At 36.8% G+C, this 14,917-nt stretch overlaps 1 pseudogene; it reads left to right on the top strand.

The window, feature by feature from the left end:
- The window catches only part of LOC138153210 (protein MEMO1-like), a 68,893-nt pseudogene that overhangs the window by 53,779 nt on the left and 197 nt on the right, over positions 1 to 14,917 (top strand).

Here is a 14,917-nt window from a genome sequence, read left to right as displayed (position 1 = left end):
CCCATTTTGAGTTGCTTTCCTTTAACAAAGCAGATCCAAGAACCTGTATGGGCAGCAAACCCTGAGGACGCGCTTGGGGTGCTTGCTCAGGAGCTAAAGTATGGGTAAAACGGAAGCCAGATTATCTTCCAAAGGCTGCAGAGATTATAGCATATGGGAGGGATAACACTGTAACTATTGTTTATTCTGGAGAAGATGATTACAAAATTGTACCCTTAACTCATTTATTCTACCGTGAGTGAGGCTAAGATAGTCTGGTTATTGTCTCTTTGCTTTTTCTTGATTTTTTGTTTGTTCACCTTGTTTGTTAGATTTGTTTCCACAGGCTTGGTACCCTCCATCTGTAGATGCCTGATAGCTTAAGCTGGATGTCACCCCCTGTCTGCAACTGTGATGTGTCACCCTTGGACCTGGCATCAAGCATATTAAGAACTGACCTCTCAAATGGGACCCCTTAGGACAGGGACAGCTCTACATCCGATTTCAGCAGCAAGTAGCCATAGAAGAAGAGATCTTCACCCCTTACCACAAGATTTTGGGGCCCAATTTGTTCGGGGTGGGGGGAATGATGGGGAGCTTGTGCTCAAGCGCCACCCTAAAATATGGTTTTCTGTGTTTATTGTGTGCTATTCTTGTTATATTGTTGTGAAATTTTGTTGACACCAGTTATTCGTACTGTATTTTTGTCAAGTAAGGGACATGAAAGATCTTGGGGCCGAATGTAAGGGTTATGGGATTTAAAGATCTTCCATGCCCCGTTGGACTTGCTGATGTAGCAGGAAGGGGCGGAGCAAGAGGAAGCGGAAGCCAAGCTAGCGTTCCTGAGGTGGCTGGCGGTGGTGGTGACGGCGGCAGCAGCAGAGGCAGTGGCAGCGTGAAGCCCTTTTTGAGTTAGGACTGCTAAGGACTTTCTGCTAAGGACTCCTGCTGAGGACTGCCAGGGGTCGGACCTGCTGGGAGCGCGCTTCCAGGACGCTGGGTGGTTGCTGTGAGTGGGGAGAGGAGGACCTTTGCCTGAGGTAGCCTGTTCTGTTTTAAAGGCTTGAGAATGTGGGTGCTTTCTACTTTATCTACCTGTGCCAATATCATAACTACTCTGATGGCTTTCACTTTCTGGTTTTGGGACTCAGTCTTTTGGTATCTTAATAAATTTTCTAGTTTATTTCCTCATATGGCAAACATGACGTATTTTGTAATGGATAATTATATCAGCATATTTGTAATCTCTATAGGCATTGTGAACATGGCATTGCTGATACATATGCCCATATATCCTCATACATAGACACAAGTATATTTCTATTCCCTTCAATTACTGAGAAAAGTTTCATCAGTTACAATTATTGTTTTTCCATGTAGGAATGTTAATAGTTCAACTATGATAAGTTCCTTGATTTCTTTTCCCTGTTTTCCTTCTCATGCTTCTTGTATCTGAATGTGAAATTTTCAATTCAACTCTGGTTTTTTCATCAAGAATGCTTAAAAGTCCTCTATTCCACTGAATAATCATATTTTCCCCTGAAACATATTACTAAGTTTTGCTGGGTAGGTGTTTCTTGGATTTAATTCCAGCTCCTTTGACCTCAAGAATATCATATTCCAAGGCCTTTGATCCCTCAGTGTAGAAGCTGCCAGATCCTGGGTTATCCTGGTTGTGTTTCCACAATATTCACATTGTTTCTTCCTACCTGCTTGTCATATTCTCTCCTTAATCTGGGAATTGTGGAACCTGGCTATAATATTTCTAGGAGTTTTCTTTCTGAAAGGAAAGAAAAAACTTTTTTTTCAGTAGTGATTGGTGGATTCTTTCAACCTCTATTTATCCCTCTGGTTCTAAAACATTAGGGCAGTTTTTTTGAGAACTTCTTGGAGGATCATTTCTAGGTTCTTACTTTGATAAAGGCTTTCAGGCAGTCCAATAATTTTTAAATTACCTCTCTTGCATCTATTTTCCAGGTCAGTGGTTTTCCCCATGAGATATTTCACATTGCTTTCTATTCTTTCATTTGTTTGGATCTGTTTAACAGCATTTTGATTTCTCATAAAGTCATTAGCTTCCATGTGCTCCAATCTAATTCTGAAGCAATGATTCTCCTCAGTTAGCTTTTGAGATTCTTTTTCCATCTGGCAAATTTGGCTTTTTAAGGCATTCTTCTCCTCATTGCCTTTTTGACCCTCTTTTGCCATTTGAGTTAGTCTGTTTTTTTGGGTGTTATTTTCTTCAGTCAGTCTGTTGACTCTCATTTCATAATTTTCTTGCATCATTCTCATTTCTTTTCCCTATTTTTCCTCCACTTCTCTTATTTGCTTCTTAAGGTTCTCTATGGCCTGTAACCAGGTCGTATTTTCCTTTGAAGCTTTTGGAGCAGGAGTTCTGACTCCACTGTCTTCCTCCTGTTCCATGCTTTGCTCCTTTTTGTCCCCCAAATAAGAGCCTAATGTTGGAATCTTCTGTCTGCTTTGTTTCCTTTGACTGGTCATGTCGTCCCTCAGTCACTTGATCCCTGGGCTTTTTGCCACAGTAGGACTCTGCCACCAGACAGGGGAGATTTCATCCCAAACACTAGGGTTTTCTCAGCTGCCGGAGATATTAAATTGGTGCCCTGTCTGAGGTCTCCCCATGCTCTAGCAAGCTGGACACACAACCCAGGACCTTCAGCCTACACTGCAATCCAGATGCAAGGAGGTTAAAGCAAGATTGATTACCTCTCAAACTGGTGCTTTGGTCCACCAGTGCAGGCCAGTAGCTAAAGCTTCCACGTGGCATTGGCTGGCTGTGCCAGCATCTCAGCAGCTTTTCACCCCAGGGGCAAAAGCCATGCACTCCCACTTACTGGGTCCCAAAATCCAGACTGCACTGAACTCTCACTTTGTCCTTCACATGTATCTGTTGATAATTCTGGAAACAGCCACAGCTGCTGCTGATCTGGAGTCCCTCTGGTTGGTGGCTGGTCAGGCCTACCCTGGGCCTAAAGCCTGGGCATGGGTCTGGGCTTGGGTCCCAGAGGGCTGTGCTGGCTGACTCCTGCTGGCCTGCTGGGCTGTTCTCAGCAGAACGTTAGCTTTTCTTTGTCATTTTGTAGTTTCTGCAGCTCCAAAGTTTGTTCAGAGTCCCCTTTTACATGGATCGTGGAAGGTGGAAGCTGGAGCAGCAGGGAGTTCTGCTTCTACTCCACCATCTTGACTCCACCTCCACTTCAAGAATCTGGTTTTTAATCCACTGTGCTATCTGCTTCTGTTTTATGTGAAATTTCATCACATTAACGTTTATGGTAACAAATTTCCCTCCTTTCAATTTTCCCCATTTATGCTTTTCTTTCTTCTTTCAACTTTGCTCTCCTCACCAGAGCTTTGCTTCTGACCACCACCTTCCCTAAACTTCGCTCCCTTATTTTAACTCCCCCTTTTTTCTTTCCCCTTTCTTTTCCTACTTTTGTCCTTCCTTCTGCCCTCCCCTCTATCAGGCTTTTCCTTTCTCTCTTCTTTCCCCTTTCCCCTCTACTTCCCTACAGGGTAAGGTAAATTTCTATAGCCAACAGAGTGTATTTGTTATTCCCTCTTTGTGCCAAATCCAATGAGAGTAAGGTTCAAACATTGCTCACCCCTCCTTCTTTCATTCTACTGTAATAGGTCTTTGTCCCTCTTCATGTAATTTAAATTACTCTTTTCAGCCTCCTCTTTTCCTCTTCTCCCAGTACAATCCTTTACTTTTCCATGCCTTCGTTGTTTTTTTTTAATATCATCAAAACAATATCAAGTTATACCCCCACCTTTTTGTCTTTGTATACTTCTAACTGCCCTAGTAGAGATGTAGTACTCAAGAGTTACACATGCCATCTTACCATGTAGGGAAAACAGCTTACATCTTATCATATTTTACATGTTGTTGTTGTTTTAATTTCCAGTGTTTTTTTTTTTTTATTTTTCTCTTGAGTCTTGTATTTGAAGACCGAAATTTCTGTTCAGTTTTGTATTTTCATCAGGAAAGTTTGAAAGTCCCCTGTTTCATTAAATATCCTTCTTTTCCCCTCAGAGATTAAGCTCAATTTCTCTGGGTAGTTGATTCTTGGTTGTAATGTAAGCTCCTTTGTGTCCAGAATATCATATTCCTAAGACTCTGATCCTTTAATGTGAAAACTGCTCTTTCCTGTTCAAACATTACTGTGGCTCCATGATATATGATTTGTTTCTTGCTAGCTACTTGCAGTATTTTCTCCTTGACTTGAAAATTGTGGAATTTGGCTGCAACAATCTCTTTCAGTAGGCAATCAGTGGATTCTCTCAATGACAATTTTACCTTCTGGTTCTAGGGTATCAGGAAATTTTTTAAAATAATTTCTTGTAAGATGCTATCCATGCTCTTTTTTTTTCTTGGCCTTCAGGTAGACCAATAATTCTTAAATTAGCTTTCCTGATCTATCAGACCAGTTGTTTATCCAGTGCAATATTTTACATTTTCTTCTACTTTTTTAAGCCTTCATATTTTGTTTGACCAATTCTTATTATTACATAGAATCATTAACTTTCACTTGCCCAATTCTAATTTTTAATAAATTATTTTCTTCTGTTAGCTTTTGTACCTTCTTTTCCATTTGGTCAATTATGCTTTTAAAGGAAATGTTTTCCTCAGTGGTATTTTCCTTTTTATCCAATTCTTTTTTTTTAAGGAGTTGTTTTTTTCAGTCTATTTTTGTGCTTCTTTTTCCAAGTTGTTGTCTTTTTCTTTCATAATCCTCCTGCTTAGCTCTTATTTATTTTCTTAGTTTTTGTTCTGCTTCTCTCACTTCATTTGAAGATACTTTCTGAGGTCTTACAACAGGAATTTTTGGGTTTGAGACAAATTAATATTCCCCTTTGAAATGTCACATGAAGCACTTTCACATTGTTGCCCTCTTTTGAGTTTGTGCTTTGATCTTTCATGTCACCATAGATAGATTTCTATTTGTAGTACTCTTTTCTGTTTTATTCATTTTAACCCTACTGTGTAGCCTTTAAAGTTGAACTCTGCTTTTGGGGTACATGGGGTACTTTCCCAAACATTTTATGCTATTTGTATAGGTACTCATGACTTACCACTGTGCTGGGGGTTGTCCTACCTATTTGTTCCTGTTATGGTGAAGTTCCAGGGATCATAATTTGCATTCTCCACTGGGGCTGAAGGTCTTACTTCTAGCATGCTGAGAAGGGACTGAGGGGCCTTGGTTGCTGATCTGTGCTGGGTCTAATGATTTTTTCTGGTTTGCAGTGACACTATCTGCACTGGACTGTGCTCCCTTTTTACCCAGGAGAGATAGACCTTTTCTGAAATCCTTCTAAGTTACCTTAAGCTGAAAAATTATTTCATTCCATCTTTTTGTAGATTCTGTCACTCATAAATCCATTTAGTGTTTTGATTTAGCATTATTGATGAGAGTGACTGGGGAAATCTCAGGAAACTTCCTGACTTCTCTCTGCCATATTATTTCAGCCCCTCAAAAAAGTACTTACAAAACTACATATATATGTTAAAAATACTTCTTTACCTTAATGAATAGTGCCAGGCTACTTTTATTTATTACTTGGACCTTTGGGTGGCATTAAGTTGGAGAATAGATATGATCTAAAGGGAGAGAGTAAGTCTAGTTAGTTCTCAAAGCAATCAGTATCCTTGAAAAAAAAAAGAGTTTTAACTGCATACCCATTCATTAACTGAAGCATAGAGGATTGCTATTATAATTATTTTGTCTTTGTTGTTGCAGAGTTAGATTAATTTGTTTTGACATTTATTTATTTTATAAGTTCTTGAGAAACTTATCAATCAACTTTGAATTCTAAAATCTGTCTATTAAATCTTGAGTTAAAAATAAATTAATCTCTTACCCCAGCCCAATGAAAATAGATCTGAAAGAATGCCAGATCTGCCTCAGAAGACTGTTGCTAGGCAGCACACACTGGAGTGCCACTCTACAAGAGAGAGGTGCATTCACATGTGAAGCCAACTTTCTTGGAAAAGCAGTTTACACTTAAAACTATGCTCTGGACAATATTTATTGGGTACTCAATAAGTCATCATGATGACATTGATCTTTGAACCTTGAAAGGATTCTGCAGGGGACAATCACAAAAACCAGGCAGTGAATGAAGTACAGCAGGGAAAATCAGGGAAGAAAAATGCTCAGAAAGAAAACTAGGCATATGAGAATTTTGTCTAAAAAGCTTCTTAGGAAAACTGGAAGTCATTAGAAAAGACTCAAGCTCTAGAAAAAAATATAAAGCTCACGAGGAGAAATCACTGGTACATAGGCATTGGATGCCTTTGGTGATTTTGTTTGTTACTATTCTGATTCTGTTTGGGAGAAAGGAGTCTTGCACTAAGAGAAGAAAAAGATGTGACCCCAGTCAATTTGAACAAATATAAATTAAAGATTTTGTGTGTGAAGAAAGGGAAGCTAACAGTGGGGAGGAAACAAAGTTTTTATTGGAAAAAAAATCCTGTCTTCAGGAAGATTGTGCCTTAGTGAGGGTACATGAGTCATAGAAAACAAATAAAACCACTAGCATCATTGCTACTATAAGTAATGCTGCTGTTGCTACCACCACCACCACCTCCACCACCACCACTACTAATACTACTACTACTCTTATTAATATTACTTATGCTACTGCTGCTGCTAAAATTTCTTATCCCCTCCTCTTCCTCCTCCTCTTATTACTAGGAAAACAATAATGATGACTACTTCTACAATTCCTTACTTTGGTTTTTATATCAATGTGGTAGGTGCATTCTGTACCTATATAGTATAGATTGTGTGTATTTATGTATATGTGTGTATATACACATTGTATGTGTGTGTTTATATGTCAATGTAAAGGAGAAAGAGATCCTGACATATTAGTAAAAATGAAGGTTAAAAATTTATAGCTATATTCTGCTCCACAAGTTCTCTAAGCCTGTCCTTTTGGCTTATCAAAGGTTGAATGTAATTTACATAGTCATCGAACTTGTCATTGTAGCAGCAAGCACCCCAAGCGTCCTCAGGATTTGCTGCCAACACAGGTTCTTGGATCTACTTTGATGAAGGAAAGCAAGTCAAAATGGATTAACAATGGGTCTACTTTAATCAGTCAAACATGTATCATTTACCTAGTTCAGGGGAAAAAGGTCAGCACCCCGAACTTCAAAGTACACAGACAGAATTATCAAGACAGAAACAGATCAAGTAGACAGTTTTCCAAACTGTCCAACCATTACATCCATACCAAATCAACATCTGGGTTTCCACATCTGGGTTTTTCAAAGCCAGGGGGCTCTGGACAACGGCTTCCCAGAATCCAGAACAAATCACAGTACACTTCTCAAAGCGAGCCCCAAAACAAAGCCTCACATCAGGGCTTATATAGCCTTCTCCTGGCTCAGAGAATGTAACAACCTTATTGACTCACTGGCCAATCAAGAAGTATCTACTGAAAAACAAGCCTCCTACCCCAGGCTCCAGGTGCACTTTACCTTAGGGGCAGAGAAGATCTTCAAATTTACATTCCTGTTACAGTCATATATGAGGAATTTACTGATCTTAGCCTACTTTTTTTTGTCAGTGAACAGAAATTTATTAAGCACTGATTATGTGCCAGTCACTGTAGTAAGCACTACTGATACAAAGAAAGACATAAACCAGTCTCTGAATCTCATGGAGTTAATATTCTAGTTTTTTTCTAACTTGGGGTCTTAGGAAGTTACCTGTAGATCTCATAGGTCGAATCACTTGTCAGGATTTACCAGCAGAGATATTTGAACTCAGGTCTTCTGACTATCACTCCAGCAACTCTACATTATACTATATTGCCTCCATGCAAATAATTTTAATATTAAAATGCTTAAATATTTTTCCCCCTGCTAAGTATCACCTTAGGTAAGTAACTAATTTCTCTGAGTCTCCTCTATAAGCTATGGCTAATGATACTTGATCTGAGAGATTTACAGGCTTCCATGATAATTGATTGATACAACACATAAAAAATTTTACAAGGAATAACAATTTTAAGCAGAGCTTTATATATATATATATATATATATATATATATATATATACACATATATATATATATTATAACTAGCTCTCAAAAATGTGCCTTTGATATACTTTTAAATTTAATGAGATTATTAATATTTTATCACTTTCTTTTTTATGTTTTTTTCTTTTCTTTTATATTTTTCTTTCTTAAATTTTTTCAAAATTTTTCCCCCGTCTTTCCCCTACTCACAACTCCAAAACAGTGATCTCATTGCATACCCCTGCCCCAATCTGTTCTCTCCTATATCCTTCCCCATACCCCTCCAACTTTCTGTTAGGGCAAGATGGACCTCTGTAACCCAGTGTCTGCATATCTTATTTCCTACTTGCATGTAAAAAATAATAATGTATATATTTTTTAAATTTGATATTAAAACTTTAAATTCTAGATTCTTTACCTTCCTCCCTCATCACCCACCCTTACTGGGAAGATAAGCAATTCAATATAGTTTGTACACGTGTAGCTATGCCAAACATTACCATAGTGTATATATTGTAAAAGACTAACTATATTTCCCTCCATCTTATCCTGCCCCCACTTCTCTGCTTTGATCCTGTCCCTTTCAAAAGTGTGTGCTTCTAACTACCCTCCCCCCAAACATACCCTCCCCTCCATTGACCCCCTCTCATCCCCTTCCCCCCAACTCTGATGTAGGGCAAGATACCCTATTTAGTGTGCATGTCATTACCTCCCAAGGCAAATTCAATGGCACTAAGGTTGATCCATTCTCTTTTGCCTTCCTGTTATTCCCTTCCATTGTAACAGTTTTCTTCTATATGAGGTAATTCCTCTCCTATATGAGATAATTTACCCCATTCTGTCTCTCCCCATCTCCTCTCATTATATTCCTCACTCACCTCTTAATTTCACCTTTAAGTATCATCCTTTCCTGTTCAATTGATCCTATGCCCTTTGTCTATGTATAGCTGTATGCATATATACACACACTGACATATGTATTTATAATACGTATACCCTCCTTTATAAACACATATATGTAAGAATACATATACATATACATATATATATATATATATATATATATATATATATATTTTCCATCAACTATCCTCATACTAAGAAAAGTCTCATGAGTTAAAATTATCATTTTACCATGTAGGAATGTAAATTGTTCAATTTTAATAAGTTCCTTTTGATTTATTTTCCCTCTCTACCTTCTCATATTTCTCTTCTTTTATTTGAAAGTCAATATTTTTTCAACCATGTTTTTTTCATCAAGAATGCTTGAAAGCCCTCAATTCCACTGAATGATCATATTTTCCCCTGAAACATTATGCTCTGTTTTGCTGTGTAAGTGATTCTTGGTTTTAATCCCAACTTCTTTGACCTCCAGAGTATCATATTCCAAGTCCTTTAATCCCTTAATGTAGAAGCTTCTAGATCTTGTGTTATCCTGATTGTGTTTCCACAATATTAAAATTTTTTCTTCCTGGCTACTTGTAATATTTTCTCCTTGACCTGGGAACTCTGGGATTTGGCTATAATATTCCTAGGAGTTTTCTTTTTGGGATCTTTTTCAAGAGGTTATTGGTGAATTCTTTTAATTTCTATTTTGCCCTCTGATTCTAAAATATCAGGGCAATTTTCCTTGAGAATTTCTTGAAGGATCATTTCTAGGTTCTTTTTATTTTTTTTTAAAGCAATTGGGATTAAGTAACTAGCTCAAAGTTACACAGCCAGTTATTTCTGGGTATGGTGCAAAGTATCTGAGCCCGGATTCAATGCCAGGTCATACCAACTCTGGGGCCTGTGCTCTTACTCACTGTGATACGTGCCCCCCCCCCCCCAGGTTTTTTATTTTGATCATGTCTTTAAATGCATGTGCAATAATTTTGAAATTATCTCTCCTGGATCTATTTTTCAGGTCAGTGGTTTTTCCAATAAGATATTTCACATTACCTTCTACTTTTTCATTTGTTTGGATCTGTTTAATAGTATCTTGATTTCTTATAAAGTCATTAGCTTACATTTGTTCCAATATATTTCTGAAGGAATTATTCTCTTCAGTGACCTTTTGAAATCCTTTTTCCATCTGGCAAATTCAACTTTTTAAGGCTTTCTTCTCCACATTGGCTTTTTGGCCTCTTTTGCCATTTGTTAGTCTATTTTTTAAGGTATAATTTTCTTCAGTTAGGTTGTTTCCTACCTTTTCATGATTTTCTTACATCCTTCTCATTTCTCTTCCCAATTTTTCCTCCACTTCTCTTATTTGTTTTTCAATATGCTTCTTAAGTTCCTCTATCACCTGTAACCAGTTCGTATTTTTTCTTGGAAGCTTTTGGTAAAGGAGTTTTGACTTTGTTGTCTTCCTCCTGTTCCATGCTTTGATCCTTTTTATCCCCAAAATAGGAATCTAAGTTTACTGCTGTGCTTGCTTTGCTTCCTTTGCTTGCTCATGTTGACACTCAATTACTTGAATTTTTTTTTTTTTTGCCAGAGTAGATCTCTGCTTCCAGAGAGGAGAGCTTCATTGCAAATTACCGGGGTTTTTCCAACTGCAAAAGCTATTAGTTGGGTGCACTCTGTGAAGCCTCCACTGGCTCTGGAACCTGGTCACACACTCCAGGACAGCAATTAAGATCTAAGCATCTTAAAGCAAGAGTGATTACTCCTCAGAATGGTTGTTTGGTTCCCCTATGATCTGCATGTCAGGAGTTCTGAAGCAGCCACAATGATGTGAGTCTCCTGATATACCTCAACCACTTCTCCCTCAGGGGCAGAGGCCAGACTGCACTCCCGGGCCCCTGTTCCCAAAGTCAACACTGACTTTTTACTTTGCCTTTGGCATTAATGGTTTGATAATTTTGGCAACCACCATAGCTGTTGGTGATCCACTCTCCTAAAGTCTGGTGCAGCCTCTGGTTGGGCCTGCCCTGAGGCTAAAAGCATGGGGTCAACTGGGGCTGGGATCTGCTTGCAGCATACTGTGATGAACCCTTTCTGTGTACCTCCCAGGCTACCTTCAGTGGGAGGTTTGTTTCTCTCTATCACATTGTGTGTTCTGTAGCTCTAAAATTTTTTAGAGTCTTAATTTATTGTTATATCAGGGGGTTATGGGAAGAGTGCTCAGAGTTTTCCTGATTCTATAACACCATCTTGGCTCCACCCTTTAGCCTACTTTTCAATGGAACATCTACTATGTGGGAGGCAGGAAGAGGGAATGAAAAAAAATGAATCTTAACCTGAGGGGACCTTTTATTTGCACATTTTATCTCATTGTGGTGCTATCAAAGAGATCTATTTTATTGATTAGACATAGACATAGTGGAAAGGCAGTCTCTCAGAAGAACAAAATTTCCTTTAAAGAAGTTCCAGATCTTAATGCACATCAAAGCATAGTTTTTATTTGCTTTATTTATTTTTGTCTGTGTTTCATTTCATTACATGACTAACATGGAAATAGCTTTTGCAAGATAGCACATGTGTAACCTATATTAAGGGTTTGTCTTCTCAGTGAGGGGCAGGATAGAGGTAGGGAGAGAATTTGGAACTAAAAAATTGAAGAACAAATTTAAAAAATTGTTTTTACATGTAACTAGGGTAAAATAAAATATTAAATGTAAAGGGAAAATGAAGCTCTAGGAATTTAATGAAATGTGTGTATGTGTCAGGGGTGGGGCAGGGCAGCAAAGTGAGAGTGGAGGGAAAAGCTTCCAGGAAATAATTCCAAGAGTTCCTCATAGATGAATTATAGCTTCTGTCCTAGCATTAGTGGACAACAGTGGTTAAGTGATGAAGTTTGTAACGTCATATTTGGAGACAGACAAAAAACAATGTTGCTAAAGGAATTATATATATTAGAAATAAACAGAAACTCTCTGAAAGATAGATACTACATCTTGGGGCATATTGCTGGAAAAATGAGTTACTCATGAGTTACCCTAAGAGTCTCTCCTTTCAAATTGGAGGCATAGCAATCTGTTGAATATTTTACCAATTGTTTTTTTTTTTCCTAGTGTGTGCATAGGGTAATAGTGAGATAGCAGAAAATCTGTCTCATATACTTAGGTTTCTCTGTTCTAATTAAGAAATTTCTAATTTGATTTATAGTTGGTTGCAAAAGGCTTAGGCAAACACAATAAAATTTAAAATTCTTCCAAAATGTCTTTATAATTTTAACATCATATGGATAAAATAATAAAAGAATAGTTGATTAAATTATCATGGTTCAAAGAAGGGATATTAAAGGACATCCCCCATCTATAAATATATACATTACTTTGTAGAAGTGAGAGGTCCACAGGTGTAGAAAAATCACATATATTTTCAGATGTTTTCAATATGATAATATATTTTACCATTTTTGATCTTTTATATTCATCTATGTGTATACACATATATGTATGTGTGTATATGTATATATACATATAAACATATTCTTCTGTGTATGTGTATATTAATTACATATCTCTGGGAAAGGATAAGGTGGAGGATATAAGATAAACTAGGTAGTACAAGACAAGCTAGCAATGTGTTTTTCATTTAAAATTAATCTATCAACTATACATAATGAAACTTTGCACATTAAATCTGTCATTTTGCAGATTAATATGCATTCATGCTATAAAAGTACAAATGTACAATAAGTCTATGGCAAGGATGTCATTACAAAAATATTGAATACCAGAGTTTCAAAGGATGTTAGATGACAGAACTTCATCTACTCACTGGTTATCTCTACAATATTCTATAATTGTTTCATGATACCTTCATTTCATGACCTGTAATGTGGAGGGACCTCCTATATTCCTAGGATCCATTTCTTTTTTTTTTCTTTTACTTTTTTTGGAGGGCATTTGTGGTTAAGTGACTTGCCCAAGCTCACATGGCTTTACATTCCTTTTGGTGGATCTAATTGACAGAAATTTTTTTCTTTACTTGGAAGGTTCAAGAACTTCCTCTGCAATCTCTGCTTATTGGTCATAGTACTTCTTGTATAAGAAAGAGGCTTCAGAAGAAGTGTCTAAGGGCTTTCCGGGTACAAAATAAATAGATATATAACAATTAGCTGAATTAATGGATGAATAAATAAATGAAAATGTATGTAGAGAATTCTGCTAACCTTAAAATAACATCTAAATATCAGTGATGATAACAATGATAATGCTGTTGTTGGTGGTGCTGCTGCTGATAACTACTTAAAAAATTAACATAGGCAAAAAAAAAACATAAAATGACAGGATAGCTAGAGAAAAGATACATTCATCCAGTTTGTCAGTGCTCAATCACTCTCCTGAGAGACTGTATGAGATTGAGGATAGACACTAATCAAAGAGTCATGAAGGCCATGTCTCAAGTTCTGGCTCTGTTGTATACTAACTATATTATTCTGTGCCAAGTCTCTACGAATATCAGTTAAGTAAGCAGGCTCTGATCTGTATTCTGTAAAAGAAATTTCCTATAACATTCCTATAAGAATCATAGAAATAGTCCACAAACTCTTTGCACTGTATTTTAAAAATATATATTTATAGATTTAATTCAATGATCTCTAAAATCATGAATAGATGTAAAAGTCTATTTCCTGCTATACCACCCTAGTTATTACTTTAGCTTTATGTTTTATGTACAAGATATTGAATATATTCAAACAGATGAATGATACAGCAGATATGTATAAGTCCTAAAATGCCTATTTTAGGATCATTTACATTTCGTCTGACACCAAATTCCTATACCACTGTCATTACGATATGAAGCTGGTCCTGGGTTGTCAAAGAGTATTAAAGATAATTACAATTTTGGTTAGTTCTTAAAAAATTGGGAAGACATCAAGACAATGTCAAGTAATATTGAATGAAATTCTTAGTTACTTTTAGAAGGTTTAATTATAAGCAGCTTTTGGCACCTAATGATAACTTTTTTTTTCCTACTACTGCAACTTCAAAATGGTCATAATGGGCTTTAGTCAAGGTAGTACCAATGTCAGGTAAATCATAGATTTTTCTAAGTATTAAAGTAAGAATCACATTGACTTCTTTTTGATGTCACACTGTAAGATGATATATCGGGATTATTGCACCTTAAAAGTAGATGATACCTGTGTTCATAGGGCGTTTGCTAGTCTTGATGTATGGATGAAGTTTATGATATTCTATTTGTGGTTTTATCCTCTCAAATATATTCTCCACCTTCTCTAGACTGCTGCATACTTTGCTTTTCTCTAGACAATTTGTCAAGGCAGGAGTCAATCCTACAAGTACTGTGATTCAATAAGCATTTATTCCATACATTATGAGCAAAGGACTATACCTGTAAATGATAATGTTCAAATAAAAACAAATAGTTCCCTTAAGAAACTTACTGGATAGGGTGAGATATCATGTTTGAACAAGGAAAAACAAAAAGCATGTCAAATTTGGGATAAAAGAGAAGGCTTGAAGGAAACTATGACAACTAAAGTGGGCATAGAAAATGGATCAGAATATTAAAGACAGAGAATAGGAAGGAATGTATTCCAAGCATAGTTGGGATGTGATTGTAGGGAGTTTGCTTATGCAAATGTACAGATACTCATTGAGTCTGGGTGATAGAAAATAATTCATGGATGAAAATGAATTTCTGAAGGAGTATAATGTGGGAGAAAGGCTAGCAATTTAGAGTGGAATAAGATTGTGCAGGCCTGCAAAGCTAGGTTGAGGGGTTTATATTTAATTTTACTAAAACATGGAAGATTGAAAGTTTTTGTTTGCTTTTATGAAAGAAAATGACATTAGAAAGATTATTTTTGAAACTATATAGAATGTGGATCAGAGACTGAAGGTGGTTTGTTAGGAGATTATTACAACAGTTTAGGTAGAAGAAGAAGAAGAAGAAGAAGAAGAAGAAGAAGAAGAAGAAGAAG

This window comes from Petaurus breviceps, unplaced genomic scaffold (genome assembly GCF_028583685.1).
Source record: "Petaurus breviceps papuanus isolate PSGF00001 unplaced genomic scaffold, PetGlider_PUasm1.0 90977, whole genome shotgun sequence".
Lineage (NCBI taxonomy): Eukaryota > Metazoa > Chordata > Mammalia > Diprotodontia > Petauridae > Petaurus > Petaurus breviceps.
This window is presented reverse-complemented; position numbering and strand designations above follow the sequence as displayed.